This window comes from Danio rerio, chromosome 17 (genome assembly GCF_052040795.2).
Source record: "Danio rerio strain M-AB ecotype USA chromosome 17, GRCz13ab, whole genome shotgun sequence".
Taxonomy (NCBI): Eukaryota; Metazoa; Chordata; class Actinopteri; order Cypriniformes; family Danionidae; genus Danio; species Danio rerio.
The window spans coordinates 42,431,458-42,457,723 of NC_141037.1; positions in this window are offsets into that span (position 1 = coordinate 42,431,458).

Sequence of the window (26,266 nt, forward strand, 5' to 3'; positions counted from 1 at the left end):
CTAGGTGGAGGGCCAGGGGGCACCCTGGGGCCTCTACTGCAAGTCCAGGGAGAGAGGTGGACCCCTGGGTAGCTTGCTGGGGTCAGAGGCCCCTAGGTGGAGGGCCAAGGGGCACCCTGGGGTCTCTTCTGCAAGTCCAGAAAGAGTTGTGGACCCCTGGGTAGCTTGCTGGGGTCTTATGCCCCTAGGTGGAGGGCCAGTGGGCACCCTGGGGCCTCTACTGCAAGTCCAGGGAGAGTTGTGGACCCTTGGGTAGATTGCTGGGGTCAGAGGCCCCTAGGTGGAGGGCAAGGGGGCTCCCTGGGGCCTATACTGCAAGTCCAGGAAGAGAGGTGGACCCCTGGGTAGCTTCCTGGGGCAAGAGGCCCCTAGGTGGAGGGTTAGGAGGCACCTTGGGGCCTATACTGCAAGTCCAGGGGGAGAGCTGGACCCCTGGGTAGCTTTCTGAGGTCAGCCCCACTAGCAGGAGGGCCAGGGGGTACCCTAGCGTCTCTACTGCAAGTCCAGGGAGAGAGGTGGACCCCTGGGTAGATTGCTGGGGTCAGAGGACCCTAGGTGGGGGGCCAGGGGGCACCCTGGGGCCTCTACTGCAAGTCCAGGGAGAAAGGTGGACCCCTGGGTAGCTTGCTGGGGTCAGAGGCAACTAGGTGGAGGGCCAAGGGGCACCCTTGGGATTATCCTGCAAGTCCAGGGAGAGAGGTGGACCCCTGGGTAGCTTGCTGGGGTCAGAGGCCCCTAGGTGGAGTGCCAGTGGGCACCCTGGGGCCTCTACTGCAAGCCCAGGGAGAGTTGTGGACCCCTGGGTAGCTTGCTGGGGTCAGAGGCCCCTAGGTGGAGGACCAAGGGGCACCCTGGGGCCTCTACTGCAAGTCCAGGGAGAGTTGTGGACCCCTGGGTAGCTTGCTGGGGTCTTAGGCCCCTAGGTCGAGGGCCAGGGGGCACCCTGGGGCCTCTACTGCAAGTCCAGGGAGAGAGGTGGACCTCTGGGAAGCTTGCTGGTATCATAGGCCCCTAGGTGGAGGGCCAGGAGGAACCCTAGGGCCCCTACTGCAAGTCCAGGTAGAGAGGTGGACCTCTGGGAAGCTTGCTGGTATCATAGGCCCCAAGGTGGAGGGCCAGGGGGCACCCTGGGGCCTCTACTGCAAGTCCAGGGAGAGAGGCGGACCCCTAGGTAGCTTGCTGGGGTCAGAGGCCCCTAGGTGGAGGGCCAGGGGGCACCCTGGGGCCTCTACTGCAAGTCCAGGGAGAGAGGTGGACCCCTGGGTAGCTTGCTGGGGTCAGAGGCCCCTAGGTGGAGGGCCAAGGGGCACCCTGGGGTCTCTTCTGCAAGTCCAGGAAGAGTTGTGGACCCCTGGGTAGCTTGCTGGGGTCTTATGCCCCTAGGTGGAGGGCCATTGGGCACCCTGGGGCCTATACTGCAAGGTCAGGGAGAAACGTGGACCCCAGGGTAGCTTGCTGGTGTCAGAGGCCCCTAGGTGTAGGGCCAGGAGGTACCCTAGGGCCTCTACTGCAAGTCCAGGGAGAGAGGCGGACCCCTGGGTAGCTTGCTGGGGTCAGAGGCCCCTAGGTGGAGGGCCAGGGGGCACCCTGGGGCCTCTACTGCAAGTCCAAGGAGAGAGGTGGACCTCTGAGTAGCTTGCTGGGGTCCTAGGCCCCTAGGTGGAGGGCCAGGGGGGCACCATGGGGCCTTTACTGCAAGTCCAGGGATAGTTGTGGACCCCTTGGTAGATTCCAAGGGTCTGAGGACCCTAGGTGGAGGGCCAGGGGGCACCCTTGGGCCTCCACTGCAAGTCTAGGGAGAGTTGTCGACCCCTGGGTAGCTTGCTGGGGTCAGAGGCCCCTTGGTGGAGGGCCAGCAAGCACCCTGGGTCCTCTACTGCAAGTCCTGGGAGAGAGGTAGGCCCCTGGTTAGCTTGCTGGGGTCAGAGGCCCCTAGGTGGAGGGCAAGGGGGCTTCCTGGGGACTCTACTGCAAGTCCATTGAGAGAGGTGGACCCCTGAGTAGCTTGCTGGGGTCAGAAGCCCCTAGGTGGAGGGCCAGGGGGCACCCTGGGGCCTATACTGCCAGTCCAGGGAGATAATTGGACCCCTGTGTAGCTTGCTGGGGTCTTAGGCCCCTATGTGGAGGGCCAGGGGGCACCCTGGGGCATCTACTGGAAGTCCAGGGAGAGAGGTGGACCCCTGGGTAGCTTGCTGGGGTCCTAGGCCCCTAGGTGGAGGACCAGGGGGCACCCTGGGGCCTATACTTCAAGTCAAGGGAGAGAGGTGGACCCCTGGGTAGCTTGCTGGGATCTTAGGCCCCTAGGTGGTGGGCCAGGGGGCACACTGGGGCCTATACTGCAAGTCCAGGGAGAGAGGTGGACCCCTGCGTAGCTTGCTGATGTCAGAGGCCCCTGGGTGGAGGGCCAAGGGGCACCCTGGGGCCTCTACTGCAAGTCCAGGGAGAGAGGTGGACCCCTGGGTAGCTTGCTGGGGTCAGAGGCCCCTGGGTGGAGGGCCAAGGGGCACCCTGGGGCCTCTACTGCAAGTCTAGGGAGAGTTTTGGACCCCTTGGTAGCTTTCTGGGGTCAGAGGCCGCTAGGTGGAGGGCCAGGGGGCACCCTGGGGCCTCTACTACAAGTCCAGGGAGAAAGCTGGACCCCTGGGTAGCTTGCTGGGGTCAGAGGCCCCTAGGTGGAGGGCAAGGCGGCACCATGGGGCCTCTACTGCATGTCTAGGGAAAGAGGTGGACCCCTGGGTAGCTTGCTGGAGTCAGAAGCCCATAGGTGGATGGCCAGTGGCATCCTGGGGCCTCTACTGCATTTCCAGGGAGAGTGATGGACCCCTGGGTAGCTTTCTGGGGTCAGAGGCCCCTAGGTGGAGGGCCAGGGGACACCCTGGGGCCTATACTGCAAGTCCAAGGAGAGAGGTGGACCCCTGGGTAGCTTGCTGAGGTCTGAAGCCCATAGGAGGAGGGCCAGGGGGGCCTCTGCTGCAAGTCCAGGGAGAGAGGTGGACCCCTGGGTAGCTTGCTGGGGTCAAAGGCCCCTAGGTGGAGGGCCAGGAGGCACCCTGGGGCCTCTACTGCAAGTCCAGGGAGAGTTGTGGACCCATTGGTAGTTTGCTGGGGTCAGAGGCCAAAAGGTGGAGTGCCAGGGGGCACCCTGGGGCCTCTACTGCAAGTCCAGGAAGAGAGGTGGACTCTTGGGTAGCTTTCAGGGGTCAGAGGCCTTTAGGTGGAGGGCCAGGGGGCACCCTGGGGCCTATACTGCAAGTCCAGGGAGAGAGGTGGACCCCTGGGTAGCTTGCTGGGGTACGAAGCCCCTAGGTGGAGGGCCAAGGGGCACCCTGGGGCCTATATTGCAAGTCCAGGGAGAGATGTGGACCCCTGGGTAGCTTACTGATGTCAGAGGCCCCTAAGTGGAGGGCCAAGGGGCACCCTGGGGCCTCTACTGCAAGTCCAGGGAGAGAGGTGGACCCCTGGGTAGCGAGCTGGGGTCAGAGGCCCTTAGGTGGAGGGCCGGGGGGCACCCTGGGGCCTCTAGTGCAAGTCCAGGGACAGTTGTGGACTCCTTGGTAGATTCCTAGGGTCTGAGGCAACTAGGTGGAGGGCCAGGGGGCACCCTGGGGCCTATCCTGCAAGTCCAGGGAGAGAGGTGGACCCCTGGGTAGCTTGCTGTGGAATAAAGCCCCTAGGTGGAGGGCCAGGGGGTACCCTAGGGCCTCTACTGCAAGTCCAGGGAGAGAGGTGGACCCCTGGGTAGCTTCCTGGGGTAAGAGGCCCCTATGTGGAGGGCCAGGGGGTACCCTGGGCCGTATACTGCAAGTCCAGGAAAAGAGGTGGATCCCTGGGTAGCTTGATGAGGTCTGAAGCCCATAGGTGGAGAGCAAGGGGGAACCCTAGGGCCTCTAACGCAAATCCAGGGAGAGAGGTGGACCCCTGTGTAGCTTTCTGGGGTCAGAGGCCCTTAGGTGGAGGGCCAGGGGGCACCCTGTGGCCTCTACGGAAAGTCCAGAGAGAGTTGTGGACCCCTGGGTAGCTTGCTGGGGTCAGAAGCCCCTAGGTGGAGGGCCAGGGGGCACCCTGGGGCCTCTACTGCAAGTCCAGGGAGAGTTGTGGACCCCTGGGTAGCTTGCTGGGGTCTTAGGCCCCTAGGTGGAGGGCAAAGGGGCACCCTAGGGCCTAAACTGCAAGTCCATGGAGAGAGGTGGACCCCCTGGGTAGATTGCTGGGGTTTTAGGCCCCTGGGTGCAGGGCAAGGGGGCACCCTGGGGCCTCTACTGCAAGTCAAGGGAGAGTTGTGGACCCCTGGGTAGCTTGCTGGGGTCAGAGGCCCCTAGGTGGAGGGCCAAGGGGCACCCTGGGGCGTTTACTGCAAGTCCAGGGAGAAAGGTGGACCCCTGGGTAGCTTGCTGGTGTAAGAGGCCCCTAGGTGGAGGGCCAAGGGGCACCCTGGGGCCTATACTGCAAGTCCAGGGAGAGAGGTGGACCGCTGGGTAGCTTGCTGGGGTCTTAGGCCCCTAGGTGGAGGGCCAATGGGCACCCTGGGGCCTATACTTTAAGTCCAGGGAGAAAGTTGAACCCCTGGGTAGCTTGCTGGGGTCAGAGGACCCTAGGTGGAGGGCAAGGGGGCACCCTCGGTCCTCTACTGCAAGTCCAGGGAGACTTTTGGACCCCTGTGTAGCTTGCTGGGGTTAGAGGCCCCTAGGTGGAGGGCCAAGAGATACCTTAGGGCCTCTACTGGAAGTCCTGGCAGAGATGTGGACCCCTGGGTAGCTTGCTGGGGTCAGAGGCCCCTAGGTTCAGGGCCAGGGTGCAATCTGGGGCCTATACTGCCAGTCCAGGGAGAGAATTGGACCCCTGGGAAGCTTGCAGGGGTCTTAGGCCCCTAGCTGGAGGGCCAGGGGGCACCCTGGGGCCTATACTGCAAGTCCAGTCAGAGATGTGGACCCCTGGGTACTTTGCTGGGGTCTTAGGCCCCTATGTTGAGGGCCAAGTTGCACCCTGGGGTCTATGCTTCAAGTCAAGGGAGAGAGGTGGACCCCTGGGTAGCTTGCAGGGGTCAGAAGCCCCTAGGTAAAGGGCCAGCAGGCACCCTGGGGCCTCTTTTGCAAGTCCAGGGAAAGAGGTTGACCCCTGGCTAGCTTGCTGGGGTAAGAAGAACCTAGGTGGAGGGTCAGGGGGCACCCTGGGGCCTATACTGCCAGTCCAGGGAGAGAGGTGGACCCCTTGGTAGCTTGCTGGCGTCAGAGGCCCCTAGGTGGAGTGCCAGGGGGCACCCTGGGGCCTCTACTGCCAGTCCAGGGAGAGAGGTGGACCCCTGGGTAGCTTGCTGGGGTCATAGGCCCCTAGTTGGAGTGCCAGGGGGCACCCTGGGGCCTCTATTGCAAGTCCAGGGAGAGAGGTGGACCCCTGGCTAGCTTCCTGGGGTAAGAGGCCCCTAGGTGGAGGGCCAGGGGGCACCCTGGGGCCAATACTGCAAGTCCAGGAAAAGAGGTGGATCCCTGGGTAGTTTGATGAGGTCTGAAGCCCATAGGTGGAGGTTAAGGGGGAACCCTAGGGCCTCTAACGCAAATCCAGGGAGAGAGGTGGACCCCTGGGTAGCTTGCTGGGGTCAGAGGCCCTTAGGTGGAGGGCCAGGGGGCACCCTGGGGCCTCTACAGAAAGTCCAGAGAGAGTTGTGGACCCCTGGGTAGCTTGCTGGGGTCAAAGCCCCTAGGTGGAGGGCCAGGGGCACCCTGGGGCCTATACTGCCAGTCCAGGGAGCTAATTGGACCCCTGGGTAGCTTGCTGGGGTCTTAGGCCCCTAGGTGGAAGGCCAGGGGGCACCCTGGGTCTTCTATTGCAAGTCCAGGGAGAGAGGTGAACCCCTGGGTAGCTTGCTGGGGTCCTAGGCCCCTAGGTGGAGGGCCAGGGGGCACCCTGGGGCCTATACTGCAAGTCTAGGGAGAGAGCTGGACCCCTGGGTAGCTTTCTGGGGTAAGCGCCACAAGCCGGAGGGCCAGGGGGTAACTTAGGGCCTCTATTGCAAGTCCAGGGAGAGAGGTGGACCCCTGGGTAGATTGCTGGGGTCAGAGGACCCTAGGTGGAGGGCCAGGGGGCACCCTTGGGCCTGTACTGCAAGTCTAGGGAGAGATGTGGACCCCAGGGTAGCTTGCTGGGGTCAGAGGCCTCTAGGTGAAAGTCCAGCGGGCTTCCTGGGGCCTCTACTGCAAGTCCAGGGAGAGAGGTGGACCCCTGGGTAGCTTGCTGGGGAAAAAAGCCGCTAGGTGGAGCACCAGAGGGTACCCTAGGGCCTCTACTGCAAGTCCAGGGAGAGAGGTGGACCCCTGGGTAGCTAGCTGGGGTCAGAGGCCCTTAGGTGGAGGGCCAGGGGGCACCCTGGGGCTTCTAGTGCAAGTCCAGGGATAGTTGTGTACCCCTTGGTAGATTCCTAGGGTCTGAGGACCCTAGGTGGAGAGCCAAAGGGCACCCTTGGGCCTCTACTGCAAGTCTAGGGAGAGTTGTGGACCCCTTGGTAGCTTTCTGGGGTCAGAGGCCGCTAGGTGGAGGGCCAGGGGGCACCCTGGGGCCTCTACTACAAGTCCAGGGAGAAAGCTGGACCCCTGGGTAGCTTGCTGGGGTCAGAGGCCCCTAGGTGGAGGGCAAGGCGGCACCATGGGGCCTCTACTGCATGTCTAGGGAAAGAGGTGGACCCCTGGGTAGCTTGCTGGAGTCAGAAGCCCATAGGTGGATGGCCAGTGGCATCCTGGGGCCTCTACTGCATTTCCAGGGAGAGTGATGGACCCCTGGGTAGCTTTCTGGGGTCAGAGGCCCCTAGGTGGAGGGCCAGGGGACACCCTGGGGCCTATACTGCAAGTCCAAGGAGAGAGGTGGACCCCTGGGTAGCTTGCTGAGGTCTGAAGCCCATAGGAGGAGGGCCAGGGGGGCCTCTGCTGCAAGTCCAGGGAGAGAGGTGGACCCCTGGGTAGCTTGCTGGGGTCAAAGGCCCCTAGGTGGAGGGCCAGGAGGCACCCTGGGGCCTCTACTGCAAGTCCAGGGAGAGTTGTGGACCCATTGGTAGTTTGCTGGGGTCAGAGGCCAAAAGGTGGAGTGCCAGGGGGCACCCTGGGGCCTCTACTGCAAGTCCAGGAAGAGAGGTGGACTCTTGGGTAGCTTTCAGGGGTCAGAGGCCTTTAGGTGGAGGGCCAGGGGGCACCCTGGGGCCTATACTGCAAGTCCAGGGAGAGAGGTGGACCCCTGGGTAGCTTGCTGGGGTACGAAGCCCCTAGGTGGAGGGCCAAGGGGCACCCTGGGGCCTATATTGCAAGTCCAGGGAGAGATGTGGACCCCTGGGTAGCTTACTGATGTCAGAGGCCCCTAAGTGGAGGGCCAAGGGGCACCCTGGGGCCTCTACTGCAAGTCCAGGGAGAGAGGTGGACCCCTGGGTAGCGAGCTGGGGTCAGAGGCCCTTAGGTGGAGGGCCGGGGGGCACCCTGGGGCCTCTAGTGCAAGTCCAGGGACAGTTGTGGACTCCTTGGTAGATTCCTAGGGTCTGAGGCAACTAGGTGGAGGGCCAGGGGGCACCCTGGGGCCTATCCTGCAAGTCCAGGGAGAGAGGTGGACCCCTGGGTAGCTTGCTGTGGAATAAAGCCCCTAGGTGGAGGGCCAGGGGGTACCCTAGGGCCTCTACTGCAAGTCCAGGGAGAGAGGTGGACCCCTGGGTAGCTTCCTGGGGTAAGAGGCCCCTATGTGGAGGGCCAGGGGGTACCCTGGGCCGTATACTGCAAGTCCAGGAAAAGAGGTGGATCCCTGGGTAGCTTGATGAGGTCTGAAGCCCACAGGTGGAGAGCAAGGGGGAACCCTAGGGCCTCTAACGCAAATCCAGGGAGAGAGGTGGACCCCTGTGTAGCTTTCTGGGGTCAGAGGCCCTTAGGTGGAGGGCCAGGGGGCACCCTTGGGCCTCTACTGCAAGTCTAGGGAGAGTTGTGGACCCCTGGGTAGCTTGCTGGGGTCAGAAGCCTCCTGGTGGAGGGCCAGCGGGCACCCTGGGGCCTCTACTGCAAGTCCAGGAAGAGAGGTGGACTCCTGGGTAGCTTGCTGGGGTCAGAGGCTACTAGAAGGAGGGCCAGGGGGCACCCTGGGGTCTCTATTGAAAGGCCAGGGAGAGAGGTGGACCCCTGGGTAGCTTCTTGGGGTAAGAGGCCCCTAGGTGGAGTGCCAGGGGGTACCCTGAGGCCTATACTGCAAGTCCAGGGAGAGAGGTGGATCCCTGGGTAGTTTGATGAGGTCTGAAGCCCATAGGTGGAGGGCAAGGTGGTAGCCTATGGGCCTCTAACGCAAGTCCAGGGAGAGAGGTGGACTCCTGTGTAGCTTTCTGGGATCAGAGTCCCCTAGGTGGAGGGGATGTCAGACCCTGGGGCCTCTACTGCCAGTCCAGGGAGATAATTGGACCCCGGGGAAGCTTGCTGCTGTCATAGGCCCCTAGGTGGAGGGCCGGGGGGCACCCTGGGGCCTCTACTTCAAGTCAAGGGAGAGAGGTGGACCCCTGGGTAGCTTGCTGGGGTCAGAGGCCCCTTTGTGGAGGGCCGGGGAGCACCCTGGGGCCTCTACTACAAGTCCAGGAAGAGAGGTGGACTACTGGGTAGCTTGCTGGGGTCAGAGGCTACTAGAAGGTGGGTCAAGGGGCTTCCAGGGTCCTCTACTGCAAGTCCAGGGAGAGAGGTGGACCCCCAGGTAGCTTGCTGAGGTCAGAGGCCCCTAGGTGGAGGGCCAAGGAGCACCTTGGGGCCTCTACTGCAAGTCCAGGGAAAGAGATGGACCCCTGGGTAGCTTGCTGGGGTCAGAAACCCATAGTCGGTGGGCCAGGGGTCACCCTGGGGCCTCAATTGCAAGTCCAGGGAGAGTTTTGGACCCCCTGGTAGCTTGCTGGGGTCAGAGGCCCCTAGGTGGAGGGCCAGGGGGCACCCTGGGGCCTATACTGCATGTCCAGGGAGAGAGGTGGATCCCTGGGTAGCTTGATAAGGTCAGAAGCCCATAGGTGGAGGGCAAGGGGGTACCCTAGGGCCTCTTACGCAAGTCCAGGGAGAGATGTGGACCCCTGGGTAGCTTGCTGGGGAATAAAGCCCCTAGGTGGAGGGCCAGGGGATACCCTGAGGCCTTTACTGCAAGTCCAGAGAGGGAGGTGGACCCCTGGGTAGCTTGCTGGAGTCAGAAGCCCCTAGGTGAAGGGCCAGGGGGCACCCTGGGGCCTATACTGCCAGTCCAGGGAGATAATTGGACCCCTGTGTAGCTTGCTGGGGTCTTAGGCCCCTAGGTGGAGGGACAGGGGGCACCCTGGGGCCTCTACTGCAAGTCCAGGGAGAGAGGTGGACCCCTGGGTAGCTTGCTGGGGTCCTAGGCCCCTAGGTGGAGGGCCAGGGGGCACCCTGGGGCCTATACTTCAAGTCAAGGGAGAGAGGTGGACCCCTGGGTAGCTTGCTGGGATCTTAGGCCCCTAGGTGGTGGGCCAGGGGGCACAATGGGGCCTATACTGCAAGTCCAGGGAGAGGGGTGGACCCCTGGGTAGCTTGCTGATGTCAGAGGCCCCTAGGTGGAGGGCCAAGGGGCACCCTGGGGCCTCTACTGCAAGTCCAGGGAGAGTTTTGGACCCCTGGGTTGCTTGCTGGGGTCAGAGGCCCCTAGGTGGAGGGCCAGGGGGCACCCTGGGGCCTCTACAGCAAGTCCAGGGAGGGTTGTATACCCCTGGGTTGCTTGCTGGGGTCTTAGGCCCCTAGGTGGAGGGCCAGTGGGCACCCTGGGGCCTCTACTTCAAGTCCAGGGAGAAAGGTGGACCCCTGATTAGCTCTCTGGGGTCAGATGCCCCTAGGTGGATTGCCAGGGAGCACCATGGGGCATCTATTGAAAGTCCAGGAAGAGTTGTGGACCCCTGGGTAGCTTGCTGGGGTCAGAAGCCCCTTGGTGGAGGGCCAGGGGGCACCCTGGGGCCTATACTGCCAGTCCAGGGAGATAATTGGACCCCTGGGTAGCTTGCTGGGGTCTTAGGCCCCTAGGTGGAGGGCCAGGGGGCACCCTGGGGCCTCTATTGCAAGTCCAGGGAGAAAGGTGGACCGCTGGTAGCTTGCTGATGTCAGAGGCCCCTAGGTGGAGGGCCAAGGGGCACAATGGGGCCTCTACTGCAAGTCCAGGGAGAGTTGTGGACCCCTTGGTAGCTTGCTGGGGTCAGAGGCCGCTAGGTGGAGGGCCAGGGGGCACCCTGGGGCCTCTACTACAAGTCCAGGGAGAAAGCTGGACCCCTGGGTTGCTTGCTGGGGTCAGAGGCCCCTAGGTGGAGGGCCAGGGGGCACCCTGGGGCCTCTACTGCATGTCTAGGGAAAGAGGTGGACCCCTGGGTAGCTTGCTGGGGTAAGAAGCCCCTAGGTGGAGGGCCAGGGGGCATCCTGGGGCCTCTACTGCAAGTCCAGGGAGAGTGATGGACCCCTGGGTAGCTTTCTGGGGTCAGAGGCCCCTAGGTGGAGGGCCAGGGGGCACCCTGGGGCCTATACTGCAAGTCCAGGGAGAGAGGTGGACCCCTGGGTAGCTTGCTAAGGTCTGAAGCCCATAGGTAGAGGGCCAGGGGGGCCTCTACTGCAAGTCCAGGGAGAGGGGTGGACCCCTGGGTAGCTTGCTGGGGTCAAAGGCCCCTAGGTGGAGGGCCAGGAGGCACCCTGGGGCCTCTACTGCAAGTCCAGGGAGAGTTGTGGACCCATTGGTAGCTTGCTGGGGTCAGAGGCCAAAAGGTGGAGGGCCAGGGGGCACCCTGGGGCCTCTACTGCAAGTCCAGGAAGAGAGGTGGACTCTTGGGTAGCTTTCAGGGGTCAGAGGCCTATAGGTAGGAGGGCCAAGGGGCACCCTGGGGCCTCTACTGCAAGTGCAGGGAGAGTTTTGGACCCCTGGGTAGCTTGCTGGGGTCAGAAGCCCCTAGGTGGAGGGCCAAGGGGCACCCTGGGGCCTCTACTGCAAGTCCAGGGAGAGAGGTGGACCCCTGGGTAGCTTGCTGGGGTCAGAGGACCTTATTTGGACTGCCAGAGGGCACCCTGGGGCCTCTAGTGCAAGTCCAGGGATAGTTGTGGACTCCTTGGTAGATTCCTAGGGTCTGAGGCAACTAGGTGGAGAGTCAGGGGGCACCCTGGGGCCTATCCTGCAAGTCCAGGGAGAGAGATGGACCCCTGGGTAGCTAGCTGGGGTCATAGGCCCTTAGGTGGACGGCCAGTGGGCACCCAGGGGCCTCTAGTGCAAGTCCAGGGATAGTTGTGGACCCCTTGGTAGACTCCTAGGGTCTGAGGACCCTAGGTGGAGGTCCAGGGGGCACCCTTGGGCCTCAACTGCAAGTCCAGGGATAGTTGTGGACTCCTTGGTAGATTCCTAGGGTCAGAGGACCCTAGGTGGAGGGCCAAGGGGGCACCCTGGGGCCTCTACTGCAAGTCCAGGGAGAGTTTTGGATCCCTTGGTAGCTTGCTGGGGTCAGAGACCGCTAGGTGGAGGGCCAGGCGGCACCCTGGGGTCTCTACTACAAGTCCAGGGAGAAAGCTGGACCCCTGGGTTGCTTGCTGGGGTCAGAGGCCCCTAGGTGGAGGGCCAGGGGGCACCCTGGGGCCTCTACTGCACGTCTAGGGAAAGAGGTGGACCCCTGGGTAGCTTGCTGGGGTAAGAAGCCCCTAGGTGGAGGGCCTGGGGGCATCCTGGGGTCTCTACTGCAAGTCCAGGGAGAGTGATGGACCCCTGGGTAGCTTTCTGGGGTCAGAGGCCCCTAGGTGGAGGGCCAGGGGGCACCCTGGGGCCTATACTGCAAGTCCAGGGAGAGAGGTGGACCCCTGGGTAGCTTGCTGAGGTCTGAAGCCCATAGGTGGAGGGCCAAGGGGGCCTCTACTGCAAGTCCAGGGAGAGAGGTGGACCCCTGGGTAGCTTGCTGGGGTCAAAGGCCCCTAGGTGGAGGGCCAGGAGGCACCCTGGGGCCTCTACTGCAAGTCCAGGGAGAGTTGTGGACCCATTGGTAGCTTGCTGGGGTCAGAGGCCAAAAGGTGGAGTGCCAGGGGGCACCCTGGGGCCTCTACTGCAAGTCCAGGAAGAGAGGTGGACTCTTGGGTAGCTTGCTGGCGTCAGAGGCTCCTTGGTGGAGGGCCGGGGGGCTTCTTGGGTTTTTTACTGCAAGTCCAGGGAGAGAGGTGGAGCCCTGGGTAGCTTGCTGGGGTAAGAAGAACCGAGGTGGAGGATCAGGGGGTACCCTAGGGCCTCTACTGCAAGTCCAGGGAGAGAGGTGGACCCATGTGTAGCTTGCTGGAGTCAGAGGCCCTAAGAAGGAGGGCCAGGGGGCACCCTTAGGCCTCTACTGCTAGTCCAGGGAGAGTTGTGGACCCCTGGGTAGCTTGTTGGGGTAAGAGGCCCCTAGGTTCATGGCCAGGGTGCACCCTGGGGCCTATACTGCCAGTCCAGGGAGAGAATTGGACTCCTGGGTAGCTTGCTGGGGTCTTAGGCCCCTAGGTGGAGGGCCAGGGGGCACCCTGGGGCCTCTACTGCAAGTCCAGGGAGAGAGGTGGACCCCTGGGTAGCTTGCTGGGGTCAGAGGCCGCTAGGTGGAGGGCCAGGGGGCACCCTGTGGCCTCTACTACAAGTCCAGGGAGAAAGCTGGACCCCTGGGTAGCTTTCTGGGGTCAAAGGCCCCTAGGTGGAGGGCCAGGGGGCACCCTGGGGCCTCTACTGCACGTCTAGGGAAAGAGGTGGACCCCTGGGTAGCTTGCTGGGGTCTTAGGCCTCTAGCTGAAGGGCCAGGGGGCACCCTGGGGCCTATACTTCAAGTCCAGGGAGAAAGGTGGACCCCTGGGTAGCTTTTTGGGGTCTTAGGCCCCTATGTGGAGGGCCAAGTTGCACCCTGGGGTCTATGCTTCAAGTCCAGGGAGAGAGGTGGACCCCTGGGTAGCTTGCTGGGGTCAGAGGCAACTGAGTGGAGGGTCAGGGGGCACCCTGGGGCTTATACTGCCAGTCCAGGGAGAGAGGTGGACCCCTGGGTAGCTTCCTGGGGTAATAGGCCCCTATGTGGAGGGTAAGGAGGCACCTTGGGGCCTATACTGCAAGTCCAGGGAGAGAGCTGGACCCCTGGGTAGCTTTCTGTGGTCAGCGCCACTAGCCGGAGGGCCAGGGAGTACCCTAGGGCCTCTACTGCAAGTCCAGGGAGAGAGGTGGACCCCTGGGTAGATTGCTGGGGTCAGAGGACCCTAGGTGGAGGGCCAGGGGACACCCTTGGGCCTCTACTGCAAGTCTAGGGAGAGATGTGGACCCCTGTGTAGCTTGCTGGGGAATAAAGCCCCTAGGTGGTGCGCCAGTGGGCACCCTAAGGCCTCTACTGCAAGTTCAGGGTGAGAGGTGGACCCCTGGTTAGCTTGCTGGGGAATAAAGCCCCTAGGTGGTGCGCCAGGGGGTACCCTAGGGCCTCTACTGCAAGTCCAGGGAGAGAGGTGGACCCCTGAGTAGCTTGCTGGGCTCAGAGGCAACTAGGTGGAGGGCCAGGGGGCACCCTAGGGCCTATCCTGCAAGTCCAGGGTGAGAGGTGGACCCCTGGGGAGCTTGCTGGGGAAAAAAGCCCCTAGGTGGTGCGCCAGGGGGTACCCTAGGGCCTCTACTGCAAGTCCAGGGAGAGAGGTGGACCCCTGGGTAGCTTGCTGAGCTCGGAGGCAACTAGGTGGAGGGCCAGGGGGCACCCTAGGGCCCATCCTGCAAGTCCAGGGTGAGAGGTGGACCCCTGGTTAGCTTGCTGGGGAATAAAGCCCCTAGGTGGTGCGCCAGGGGGTACCCTAGGGCCTCTACTGCAAGTCCAGGGAGAGAGGTGGACCCCTGGGTAGCTTTCTTGTGTCAGAGGCCCCTATGTGGAGGGCCAGCGGGCACCCTGTGGCCTCTACTGCAAGTCTAGGGAGAGGAATGGGCATCTGGGTAGCTTGCTAGCGTCAGAGGCTCCTTGGTGGAGGGCCAAGGGGGGCTTCTTCTGTTCTCTACTGCAAGTCCAGGGAGAGAGGTGGACCCCTGGGCAGCTTGCTGGGGTAAGAAGAACCTAGGTGGAGGGTCAGGGGGTACCTTAGGGCCTCTACTGCAAGTCCAGGGAGAGAGGTGGACCCACGTTTAGCTTGCTGGAGTCAGAGGCCCTTAGGTGGAGGGCCAGGGGGCACCCTTAGGCCTCTACTGCTAGTCCAGGAAGAGTTTTGGACCCCTGGGTAGCTTGTTGGGGTCAGAGGCCCCTAGGTTCAGGGCCAGGGTGCACCTTGGGGCCTATACTGCCAGTCCAGGGAGAGAATTGGACCCCTGGGTAGCTTGCTGGGGTCTTAGGCCTCTAGCTGAAGGGCCAGGGGTCACCCTGGGGCCTATACTGCAAGTCCAGGCAGAGATGTGGACCCCTGGGTAGCTTGCTGTGGTCCTAGGCCCCTAGGTGGAGGGCCAGGGCACCCTGGGGCCTCTACTGCAAGTCAAGGGAGAGAGGTGGACCCCTGGGTAGCTTGCTGGGGTCTTAGGCCCTTAGGTGGAGGGCCAGGGGGCACCCTGGGGCCTCTACTGCAAGTCCAGGGAGAGAGGTGGACCCCTGGGTAGCTTGCTGTGGTCCTAGGCCCCTAGGTGGAGGGCCAGAGGGCACCCTGGGGCCTATACTTCAAGTCAAGGGAGAGAGGTGGACCCCTGTGTAGCTTGCTGGGATCTTAGGCCCCTTGGTGGAGGGCCAGGGGCCACCCTGGGGCCTATACTGCAAGTCCAGGGAGAGAGGTGGACCCCTAGGTAGCTTGCTGGGGTCAGAGGCCCCTAGGTGGAGGGCCAAGGGGCACCCTGGGGCCTTTATTGCAAGTTCAGGAAGAGAGGTGGACTTCTGGGTAGCTTTCAGGGGTCATAGGCCCCTAGGTGGAGGGCCAGGGGGCACCCTGGGGCCTAAACTGCAAGTCCAGGGAGAGAGGTGGACCCCTGGGTAGCTTCCTGAGGTCAGAGGCCCCTAGGTGGAGGGCCACGGGGCAACCTGGGATCCAGGGAGAGAGGTGGACCCCTGGATAGCTTGCTGGGGTACGAAGCCCCTAGGTGTAAGGCCAGGGGCATCCTGGGGCCTCTACTGCATGTCCAGGAAGAGAGAGGTGGACCCCTGGGTAGCTTGCTGGGGTCAGAGGCCCCTAGGTGGAGGGCCAGGGGGTACCCTACGGCCTCTACTGCAAGTCCAGGGAAAGAGGTGGACCCCTGGGTAGATTTCTGGGGTCAGAGGACCCTAGGTGGAGGGCCAGGGGGCACCCTTGGGCCTCGACTGCAAGTCTAGGGAGAGTTGTGGACCCCTGGGTAGCTTGCTGGGGTCAGAGGCCCCTTGGTGGAGGGCCAGCGGGCACCCTGGGGCCTCTACTGCAAGTCCAGGGAGAGAGGTGGACCCCTGGGTAGCTTGCTGGGGTCAGAGGCCCCTAGGTGGAGGGCCAGGGGGCACCCTGAGGCCTCTACTGCAAGTCCAGGGAGAGAGGTGGACCCCTGGGTAGCTTGCTTAGGTCATAGGCCCCTACGTGGAGTGCCAGGGGGCACCCTGGGGCCTCTATTGCAAGTGCAGGGAGATAGGTGGACCCCTTGGTAGCTTCCTGGGGTAAGAGGCCCCTAGGTGGAGGGCCAGGGGGTACCCTGGGGCCTATACTGCAAGTCCAGGGAGAGAGGTGGATCCCTGGGTAGCTTGATGAGGTCTGAAGCCCATAGGTGGAGGGCAAGGGGGTACACTAGGGCCTCTAATGCAGGTCCAGGGAAAGAGCTGGACCCCTGGATAGCTTTCTGGGGTCAGCGCCAATAGCTGGAGGGCCAGGGGGTACCCTAGGGCCTCTACTGCAAGTCCAGGGAGAGAGGTGGACCCCTGGGTAGCTTGCTGGGGTCAGAGGCCCCTAGGTGGAAGGCCAGCGGGCACCCTGAGGCCTCTACTGCAAGTCCAGGGAGAGATGTGGACCCCTGGGTAGCTTGCTGGGGAATAAAGCCCCTAGGTAGAGCGCCAGAGGGTACCCTAGGGCCTCTACTGCAAGTCCATGGAGAGAGGTGGACCCCTGGGTAGCTGGCTGGGGTCAGAGGCCCTTAGGCGGAGGGCCGGGGGGCTCCCTGTGGCCTCTAGTGCAAGTCCAGCGATAGTTGTGGACCCCTTGGTAGCTTGCTGGGGTCAGAGGCCCCTAGGTGGAGGTCCAATGGGCAACTTGGGGCCTATACTTCAAGCCCAGGGAGAGAGGTGGACCCCTGGGTAGCTTGCTGGGGTCAGAGGCCCCTAGGTGGAGGGCCAGGGGGCACCCTGGGGCCTCTACTGCAAGTCAAGGGAGAGAGGTGGACCTCTGGGTAGCTTGCTGGGGTCCTAGGCCCCTAGGAGGAGGGCCAAGGGGCACCCTCGGGCCTCTACTGCAAGTCCATGGAGAGAGATGGACTCCTGGGAAGCTTGCTGGGATCTTAGGCCCTTAGGTGGAGGGCCAGGGGACACACTGGGGGCTATACTGCAAGGCCAGGGAGAGATGTGGACCCCTGGGTAGCTTGCTGGGGTCAGAGGCCCCTAGGTGGAGGGCCAAGGGGCACCCTGGGGCCTCTACTGCAAGTCCAGGGAGAGTTGTGGACCCCTGGGTAGCTTGGTGGGGTCAGAGGCCCCTAGGTGGAGGGCCAAGGTGCACCCTGGGGCCTCTACTGCAAGTCCAGGGGGAGTTGTGGACCCCTGGGTAGCTTGCTGGGGTCAGAGGCCATTAGCTGGAGGGCCAGTGGTCACCCTGGGGCCTCTACTTCAAGTCCAGGGAGAAAGGTGGACCCCTGGGTAGCTTTCTGGGGTCAGAGGCCCCTAGGTGGAGGGCAAGGGGGCACCCTGGGGCCTCTACTGCAAGTCCAGGGAGAGTTGTGGACCCCTGGGTAGCTTGCTGGGGTCAGAGGCCCCTAGGTGTAGGGCCAGGAGGTACCCCAGGGCCTCTACTGCAAGTCCAGGGAGAGTTTTGGACCCCTGGGTAGCTTGCTGGGGTCTTAGGCCCCTAGGTGGAGGTCCAATGTGCACCTTGGGGCCTATACTTCAAGTCCAGGGAGAGAGGTGGACCCCTGGGTAGCTTGCTGGGGTCAGAGGCCCCTAGGTGGAGGGCCAGCGGGCACCCTGGGGCCTCTACTGCAAGTCCAGGGAGAGAGGTGGACCCCAGGGTAGTTTGCTGGAGAATAAAGCCCGTAGGTGGAGGGCCAGGCGATACCCTAGGGCCTCTACTGCAAGTCCAGGGAGAGAGGTGGACCCCTGGGTAGCAAGCTTGGGTCAGAGGCCCTTAGGTGGACGGCCAGGGGGCACCCTGGGGCCTCTAGTGCAAGTCCAGGGTTAGTTGTGGACTCCTTGGTAGATTCCTAGGGTCTGAGGACCGTAGGTGGAGGGCTAAGGGGGCACCCTGGGGCCTTTACTGCAAGTACAGGGAGAGTTTTGGACCCCTTGGTAGCTTGCTGGGGTCAGAGGCCCGTAGGTGGAGGGCCAGGGGGCACCCTGGGGCCTATACTGCATGTCCAGGGAGAGAGGTGGATAACTGGGTAGCTTGATGAGGTCTGAAGCCCATAGGTGGAGGGCTAGGGGGTACCCTAGGGCCTCTAACGCAAGTCTAGGGGGAGATGTGGACCCCTGTGTAGCTTGCTGGGGTCAGAGGTCCTTAGGTGGAGGGCCAGGGGGCACCCTGGGGCCTCTACTAAAAGTCCAGGGAGAGTTGTGGACCACTGGGTAGCTTGCTGGGGTCAGAAGCCCCTATGTGGAGGGCCAGAGGGCACCCTGGGGCCTATACTGCCAGTCCAGGGAGATAATTGGACCCCTGTGTAGCTTGCTGGGGTCTTAGGCCCCTAGGTGGAGGGCCAGGGGGCACCCTGTGGCCTCTACTGCAAGTCCAGGGAGAGAGGTGGACCCCTGGGTAGCTTGCTGGGGTCCTAAGCCCCTAGGTGGTGGGCCAGGGGGCACCCTGGGGCCTATACTTCAAGTCAAGGGAGAGAGGTGGACCCCTGGGTAGCTTGCTGAGATCTTAGGCCCCTAGGTGGAGGGCCAGGGGCACCCTGGGGCCTCTACTACAAGTCCAGGGAGAAAGCTGGATCATTGGGTAGTTTGCTGGGGTCAGAGGCCCCTAGGTGGAGGGCCAGCGGGCACCCTGGGGCCTCTACTGCAAGTCCACGGAGAGAGGTGTACCCCAGGGTAGCTTGCTCGGGAATAAAGCCCCTAGGTGGAGGGCCATGGGATACCCTAGGGCCTCTACTGCAAGTCCAGGGAGAGAGGTGGACCCCTGGTTAGCTAGCTGGGGTCAGAGGCCCGTAGGTGGAGGGCCAGGGGGCACCCTAGGGCCTCTAGTGCAAGTCCCGGGATAGTTATGGACTCCTTGGTAGATTCCTAGGGTCTGAGGACCCTAGATGGAGGGCCAAGGGGGCACCCTGGGGCATCTACTGCAAGTCCAGGGAGAGTTTTGGACCCCTTGGTAGCTTGCTGGGGTCAGAGGCCCGTAGGTGGAGGGCCAGGGGGCACCCTGGGGCCTCTACTGCAAGTCCAGGGAGAGAGGTGGACCCCTGGGTAGCTAGCTGGGGTCAGAGGCCCTTAGGTGTAGGGGCACCCTGGGGCCTCTACTGCAAGTCCAGGAAGAGTTTGGGACCCCTTGGTAGCTTGCTGGGGTCAGAGGCCCCTAGGTGGAGGGCCAGGGGGTATCCTGGGGCCTAAACTGCAAATCCAGGGAGAGAGGTGGATCCCTGGGTAGCTTAATGAGGTCTGATGCCCGTAGGTGGAGGGCAAGGGGGTACCCTAGGGCCTCTAACGCAAGTCCAGGGAGAGAGGTGGACCCCTGTGTAGTTTGCTGGGGTCAGAGGCCCTTAGGTGGAGGGCCAGGGGGCACCCTGGGGCCTCTACTGAAAGTCCAGGGAAAGTTGTGGATCTTTGGGTTGCTTGCTGGGGTAAGAAGCCCCTAGGTGGAGGGCCAGGGGGCACCCTGGGGCCTATACTGCCAGTCCAGGGAGAAAATTGGACCCCTGTGTAGCTTGCTGGGGTGTAGGCCCCTAGGTGGAGGGCCAGGGGGCACCCTGGGGCCTCTACTGCAAGTCCAAGGAGAGAGGTGGACCCCTGGGTAGCTTGCTGGGGTCCTAAGCCCCTAGGTGGAGGGCCAGGGGGCACCCTGGGGCCTATGCTTCAAGTCAAGGGAGAGAGGTGGTCCCCTGGGTAGCTTGCTGGGATCTTAGGCCCCTGGGTGGAGGGCCAGGGGGCACCCTGGGGCCTATACTGCAAGTCCAGTTAGAGATGTGGACCCTTGGGTAGCTTGCTGGGGTCAGAGGCCCATAGGTGGAGGGCCAAGGGGCACCCTGGGGCCTCTACTGCAAGTCCAGGGGGAGTTGTGGACCCCTGGGTAGCTTGCTGGGGTCTTAGGCCCCTAGCTGGAGGGCCAGTGGGCACCCTGGGGCCTCTACTTCAAGTCCAGGGAGAAAGGTGGACCCCTGGGTAGCTTTCTTGGTTCAGAGGCCCCTAGGTGGAGGGCAAGGGGGCACCCTGGGGCCTCTACTGCAAGTCCAGGGAGAGTTGTGGACCCCTGGGTAGCTTGCTGGGGTCAGAGGCCCCTAGGTGTATGGCCAGAAGGTACCCTAGGGCCTCTACTGCAAGTCCAGGGAGAGAGGTGGACCCCTGGGTAGCTTGCTGGGGTCCTAGGCCAACAGGTGGAGGGCCAGGGGGCACCCTGGGGCCTCTACTGCAAGTCCATGGAGAGAAGTGGACCCCTGGGTAGCTTGCTGGGATCTTAGGCCCCTAGGTGGAGGGCCAGGGGGCACCCTGGGGCCTATACTGCAAGGCCAGGGAGAGTTGTGGACCCCTCGGTAGCTTGCTGGGGTCAGAGGCCCCTATGTGGAGGGCCAAGGGTCACCCAGGGGCCTCTACTGCAAGTCCAGGGAGAGTTTTGGACTCCTGGGTAGCTTGCTGGGGTCTTAGGCCCCTAGGTGGAGGTCCAATGGGCACCTTGGGGCCTATACTTTAAGCCCAGGGAAAGAGGTGGACCCCTGGGTAGCTTGCTGGGATCAGAGGCAACTAGGTGGAGGGCCAAGGGGCACGCTTGGGATTATCCTGCAAGTCCAGGGAGAGAGGTGGACCCCTGGGTATCTTGCTGGGGTCAGAGGCCCCTAGGTGGAGGGCCAGCGGGCACCCTGGGGCCTCTACTGCAAGTCCAGGGAGAGAGGTGGACCCCAGGGTTAGCTTGCTGGAGAATAAAGCCCCTAGGTGGAGGGCCAGGGGATACCCTAGGGCCTCTACTGCAAGTCCAGGGAGAGAGGTGGACCCCTGGGTAGCAAGCTGGGGTGAGAGGCCCTTAGGTGGAGGGCCAGGGGGCACCCTTGGGCCTCTAGTGCAAGTCCAGGGTTAGTTGTGGACTCCTTGGAAGATTCCTAGGGTCTGAGGACCCTAGGTGGAGGGCCAAAAGGGCACCCTGGGACCTTTACTGCAAGTCCAGGGAGAGTTTTGGAACCCTTGGTAGCTTGCTGGGGTCAGAGGCCCCTAGGTGGAGGGCCAGGGGGCACCCTGGGGCCTATACTGCAAGTCCAGGGAGAGAGGTGGATCCCTGGGTAGCTTGATGATGTCTGAAGCCCATAGATGGAGGGCAAGGGGGTACCCTAGGGTCTCTAACGCAAGTCCAGGGGGAGATGTGGACCCCTGTGTAGCTTGCTGGGGTCAGAGGCCCTTAGGTGGAGGGCCAGGGGGCACCCTGGGGCCTCTACTGAAAGTCCAGGGAAAGTTGTGGATCTTTGGGTTGCTTGCTGGGGTAAGAAGCCCCTAGGTGGAGGGCCAGGGGGCACCCTGGGGCCTATACTGCCAGTCCAGGGAGAAAATTGGACCCCTGTGTAGCTTGCTGGGGTGTAGGCCCCTAGGTGGAGGGCCAGGGGGCACCCTGGGGCCTCTACTGCAAGTCCAAGGAGAGAGGTGGACCCCTGGGTAGCTTGCTGGGGTCCTAAGCCCCTAGGTGGAGGGCCAGGGGGCACCCTGGGGCCTATGCTTCAAGTCAAGGGAGAGAGGTGGTCCCCTGGGTAGCTTGCTGGGATCTTAGGCCCCTAGGTGGAGGGCCAGGGGGCACCCTGGGGCCTATACTGCAAGTCCAGTTAGAGATGTGGACCCTTGGGTAGCTTGCTGGGGTCAGAGGCCCATAGGTGGAGGGCCAAGGGGCACCCTGGGGCCTCTACTGCAAGTCCAGGGGGAGTTGTGGACCCCTGGGTAGCTTGCTGGGGTCTTAGGCCCCTAGCTGGAGGGCCAGTGGGCACCCTGGGGCCTCTACTTCAAGTCCAGGGAGAAAGGTGGACCCCTGGGTAGCTTTCTTGGTTCAGAGGCCCCTAGGTAGAGGGCAAGGGGGCACCCTGGGGCCTCTACTGCAAGTCCAGGGAGAGTTGTGGACCCCTGGGTAGCTTGCTGGGGTCAGAGGCCCCTAGGTGTATGGCCAGAAGGTACCCTAGGGCCTCTACTGCAAGTCCAGGGAGAGAGGTGGACCCCTGGGTAGCTTGCTGGGGTCCTAGGCCAACAGGTGGAGGGCCAGGGGGCACCCTGGGGCCTCTACTGCAAGTCCATGGAGAGAAGTGGACCCCTGGGTAGCTTGCTGGGATCTTAGGCCCCTAGGTGGAGGGCCAGGGGGCACCCTGGGGCCTATACTGCAAGGCCAGGGAGAGTTGTGGACCCCTCGGTAGCTTGCTGGGGTCAGAGGCCCCTATGTGGAGGGCCAAGGGTCACCCAGGGGCCTCTACTGCAAGTCCAGGGAGAGTTTTGGACTCCTGGGTAGCTTGCTGGGGTCTTAGGCCCCTAGGTGGAGGTCCAATGGGCACCTTGGGGCCTATACTTTAAGCCCAGGGAGAGAGGTGGACCCCTGGGTAGCTTGCTGGGATCAGAGGCAACTAGGTGGAGGGCCAAGGGGCACGCTTGGGATTATCCTGCAAGTCCAGGGAGAGAGGTGGACCCCTGGGTATCTTGCTGGGGTCAGAGGCCCCTAGGTGGAGGGCCAGCGGGCACCCTGGGGCCTCTACTGCAAGTCCAGGGAGAGAGGTGGACCCCAGGGTTAGCTTGCTGGAGAATAAAGCCCCTAGGTGGAGGGCCAGGGGATACCCTAGGGCCTCTACTGCAAGTCCAGGGAGAGAGGTGGACCCCAGGGTTAGCTTGCTGGAGAATAAAGCCCCTAGGTGGAGGGCCAGGGGATACCCTAGGGCCTCTACTGCAAGTCCAGGGAGAGAGGTGGACCCCTGGGTAGCAAGCTGGGGTGAGAGGCCCTTAGGTGGAGGGCCAGGGGGCACCCTTGGGCCTCTAGTGCAAGTCCAGGGTTAGTTGTGGACTCCTTGGAAGATTCCTAGGGTCTGAGGACCCTAGGTGGAGGGCCAAAAGGGCACCCTGGGACCTTTACTGCAAGTCCAGGGAGAGTTTTGGAACCCTTGGTAGCTTGCTGGGGTCAGAGGCCCCTAGGTGGAGGGCCAGGGGGCACCCTGGGGCCTATACTGCAAGTCCAGGGAGAGAGGTGGATCCCTGGGTAGCTTGATGATGTCTGAAGCCCATAGATGGAGGGCAAGGGGGTACCCTAGGGTCTCTAACGCAAGTCCAGGGGGAGATGTGGACCCCTGTGTAGCTTGCTGGGGTCAGAGGCCCTTAGGTGGAGGGCCAGGGGGCACCCTGGGGCCTCTACTGAAAGTCCAGGGAAAGTTGTGGATCTTTGGGTTGCTTGCTGGGGTAAGAAGCCCCTAGGTGGAGGGCCAGGGGGCACCCTGGGGCCTATACTGCCAGTCCAGGGAGAAAATTGGACCCCTGTGTAGCTTGCTGGGGTGTAGGCCCCTAGGTGGAGGGCCAGGGGGCACCCTGGGGCCTCTACTGCAAGTCCAAGGAGAGAGGTGGACCCCTGGGTAGCTTGCTGGGGTCCTAAGCCCCTAGGTGGAGGGCCAGGGGGCACCCTGGGGCCTATGCTTCAAGTCAAGGGAGAGAGGTGGTCCCCTGGGTAGCTTGCTGGGATCTTAGGCCCCTAGGTGGAGGGCCAGGGGGCACCCTGGGGCCTATACTGCAAGTCCAGTTAGAGATGTGGACCCTTGGGTAGCTTGCTGGGGTCAGAGGCCCATAGGTGGAGGGCCAAGGGGCACCCTGGGGCCTCTACTGCAAGTCCAGGGGGAGTTGTGGACCCCTGGGTAGCTTGCTGGGGTCTTAGGCCCCTAGCTGGAGGGCCAGTGGGCACCCTGGGGCCTCTACTTCAAGTCCAGGGAGAAAGGTGGACCCCTGGGTAGCTTTCTTGGTTCAGAGGCCCCTAGGTAGAGGGCAAGGGGGCACCCTGGGGCCTCTACTGCAAGTCCAGGGAGAGTTGTGGACCCCTGGGTAGCTTGCTGGGGTCAGAGGCCCCTAGGTGTATGGCCAGAAGGTACCCTAGGGCCTCTACTGCAAGTCCAGGGAGAGAGGTGGACCCCTGGGTAGCTTGCTGGGGTCCTAGGCCAACAGGTGGAGGGCCAGGGGGCACCCTGGGGCCTCTACTGCAAGTCCATGGAGAGAAGTGGACCCCTGGGTAGCTTGCTGGGATCTTAGGCCCCTAGGTGGAGGGCCAGGGGGCACCCTGGGGCCTATACTGCAAGGCCAGGGAGAGTTGTGGACCCCTCGGTAGCTTGCTGGGGTCAGAGGCCCCTATGTGGAGGGCCAAGGGTCACCCAGGGGCCTCTACTGCAAGTCCAGGGAGAGTTTTGGACTCCTGGGTAGCTTGCTGGGGTCTTAGGCCCCTAGGTGGAGGTCCAATGGGCACCTTGGGGCCTATACTTTAAGCCCAGGGAGAGAGGTGGACCCCTGGGTAGCTTGCTGGGATCAGAGGCAACTAGGTGGAGGGCCAAGGGGCAGGCTTGGGATTATCCTGCAAGTCCAGGGAGAGAGGTGGACCCCTGGGTATCTTGCTGGGGTCAGAGGCCCCTAGGTGGAGGGCCAGCGGGCACCCTGGGGCCTCTACTGCAAGTCCAGGGAGAGAGGTGGACCCCAGGGTTAGCTTGCTGGAGAATAAAGCCCCTAGGTGGAGGGCCAGGGGATACCCTAGGGCCTCTACTGCAAGTCCAGGGAGAGAGGTGGACCCCTGGGTAGCAAGCTGGGGTGAGAGGCCCTTAGGTGGAGGGCCAGGGGGCACCCTTGGGCCTCTAGTGCAAGTCCAGGGTTAGTTGTGGACTCCTTGGAAGATTCCTAGGGTCTGAGGACCCTAGGTGGAGGGCCAAAAGGGCACCCTGGGACCTTTACTGCAAGTCCAGGGAGAGTTTTGGAACCCTTGGTAGCTTGCTGGGGTCAGAGGCCCCTAGGTGGAGGGCCAGGGGGCACCCTGGGGCCTATACTGCAAGTCCAGGGAGAGAGGTGGATCCCTGGGTAGCTTGATGATGTCTGAAGCCCATAGATGGAGGGCAAGGGGGTACCCTAGGGTCTCTAACGCAAGTCCAGGGGGAGATGTGGACCCCTGTGTAGCTTGCTGGGGTCAGAGGTCCTTAGGTGGAGGGCCAGGGGGCACCCTGGGGCCTCTACTGAAAGTCCAGGGAGAGTTGTGGACCCCTGGGTAGCTTGCTGGGGTCAGAAGCCCCTAGGTGGAGGGCTAGAGGGCACCCTGGGGCCTATACTGCCAGTCCAGGGAGATAATTGGACCCCTGGGTAGCTTGCTTGGGTCAGAAGCCCCTAGGTGGAGGGCTAGAGGGCACCCTGGGGCCTATACTGCAAGTCCAGGGAGAGAATTGGACCCCTGTGTAGCTTGCTGGGGTCTTAGGCCCCTAGGTGGAGGGCCAGGGGGCACCCTGGGGCCTCTACTGCAAGTCCAGGGAGAGAGGTGGACCCCTGGGTAGCTTGCTGAGATCTTAGGCCCCTAGGTGGAGGGCCAGGGGGCACCCTGGGGCCTCTACTACAAGTTCAGGGGGAAAGCTGGACCCCTGGGTAGCTTGCTGGGGTCAGAGGCCCCTAGGTGTAGGGCCAGCGGGCACCCTAGGGCCTCTACTGCAAGTGCAGGTGGAGAGGTGGACCCCAGGGTAGCTTGCTGGGGAATAAATCCCCTAGGTGGAGGGCCAGGGGATACCCTAGGGCCTCTACTGCAAGTCCAGGGAGAGAGGTGGACCCCTGGCTAGCTAGCTGGGGTCAGAGGCCCTTAGGTGGAGGGCTAGGGGGCACCTTGGGGCCTCTAGTGCAAGTCCAGGGATAGTTATGGACTCCTTGGTAGATTCCTAGGGTCTGACGACCCTGGATGGAGGGCCAAGGGGGCACCCTGGGGCCTCTACTGCAAGTCCAAGGAGAGTTTTGGACCCCTGTGTAGCTTGCTGGGGTCAGAAGTCCTTAGGTGGAGGGCCAGGGGGCACCCTAGGGCCTCTAACGCAAGTCCAGGGAGAGAGGTGGACCCCTGGGGAGCTTGCTGGGATCTTAGGCCCCTAGTTGGAGGGCCAGGGGGCACCCTGGGGCCTATACTGCAAGTCTAGTGAGAGATGTGGACCCCTGGGTAGCTTGCTGGGGTCAGAGGCCCCTAGGTGAAGGACCAAGCGGCTCCCTGGGGCCTCTACTGCAAGTACAGGGAGAGTTGTGGACCCCTGGGTAGCTTGCTGGGGTCTTAGGCCCCTAGGTGGATGGCCAGTGGGCACCCTGGAGCCTGTACTGCAAGTCCAGGGAGAAAGGTTGATCCCTGGGTAGCTTTCTGGGGTCAGAGGCCCCTAGGTGGAGGGCAAGGGGGCACCCTGGGGCCTCTACTGCAAGTCCAGGGAGAGTTGTGGACCCCTGGGTAGCTTGCTGGGGTCAGAGGCCCTTAGGTGTAGGGCCAGGAGGTACCCTAGGGCCTCTACTGCAAGTCCAGGGAGAGAGGTGGAGCCCTGGGTAGCTTGCTGGGGTCTTAGGCCCCTAGGTGGAGGGCCAGGGGGCACCCTGGGGCCTCTACTGCAAGTCCAGGGAGAGAGGTGGACCCCTGGGTTGCTTGCTTGGGTCTTAGGCCCCTAGGTGGAGGGCCAACTTACACCCGGGGGCCTATACTTCAAGTCCAGGGAGATGTGGACCCCTGGGTAGCTTGCTGGGGTCAGAGACAAATAGGTGGAGGGCCAAGGGGCACCCTTGGGATTATCCTGCAAGTCCAGGGAGAGAGGTGGACCCCTGTGTAGCTTGCTTGGGTCAGAGGCCCCTAGGTGGAGGGCAAGGGGGTACCCTAGGGCCTCTAACGCAAGTCAAGGGAGAGAGGTGGACCCCTGTGTAGCTTGCTGGGGTCAGAGGCCCTTAGGTGGAGGGCCAGGGGGCACCCTGGGGCCTCTACTGAAAGTCCAGGGAGAGTTGTGGACCTCTGGGTAGCTTGCTGGGGTCTTAGGCCCCTAGGTGGAA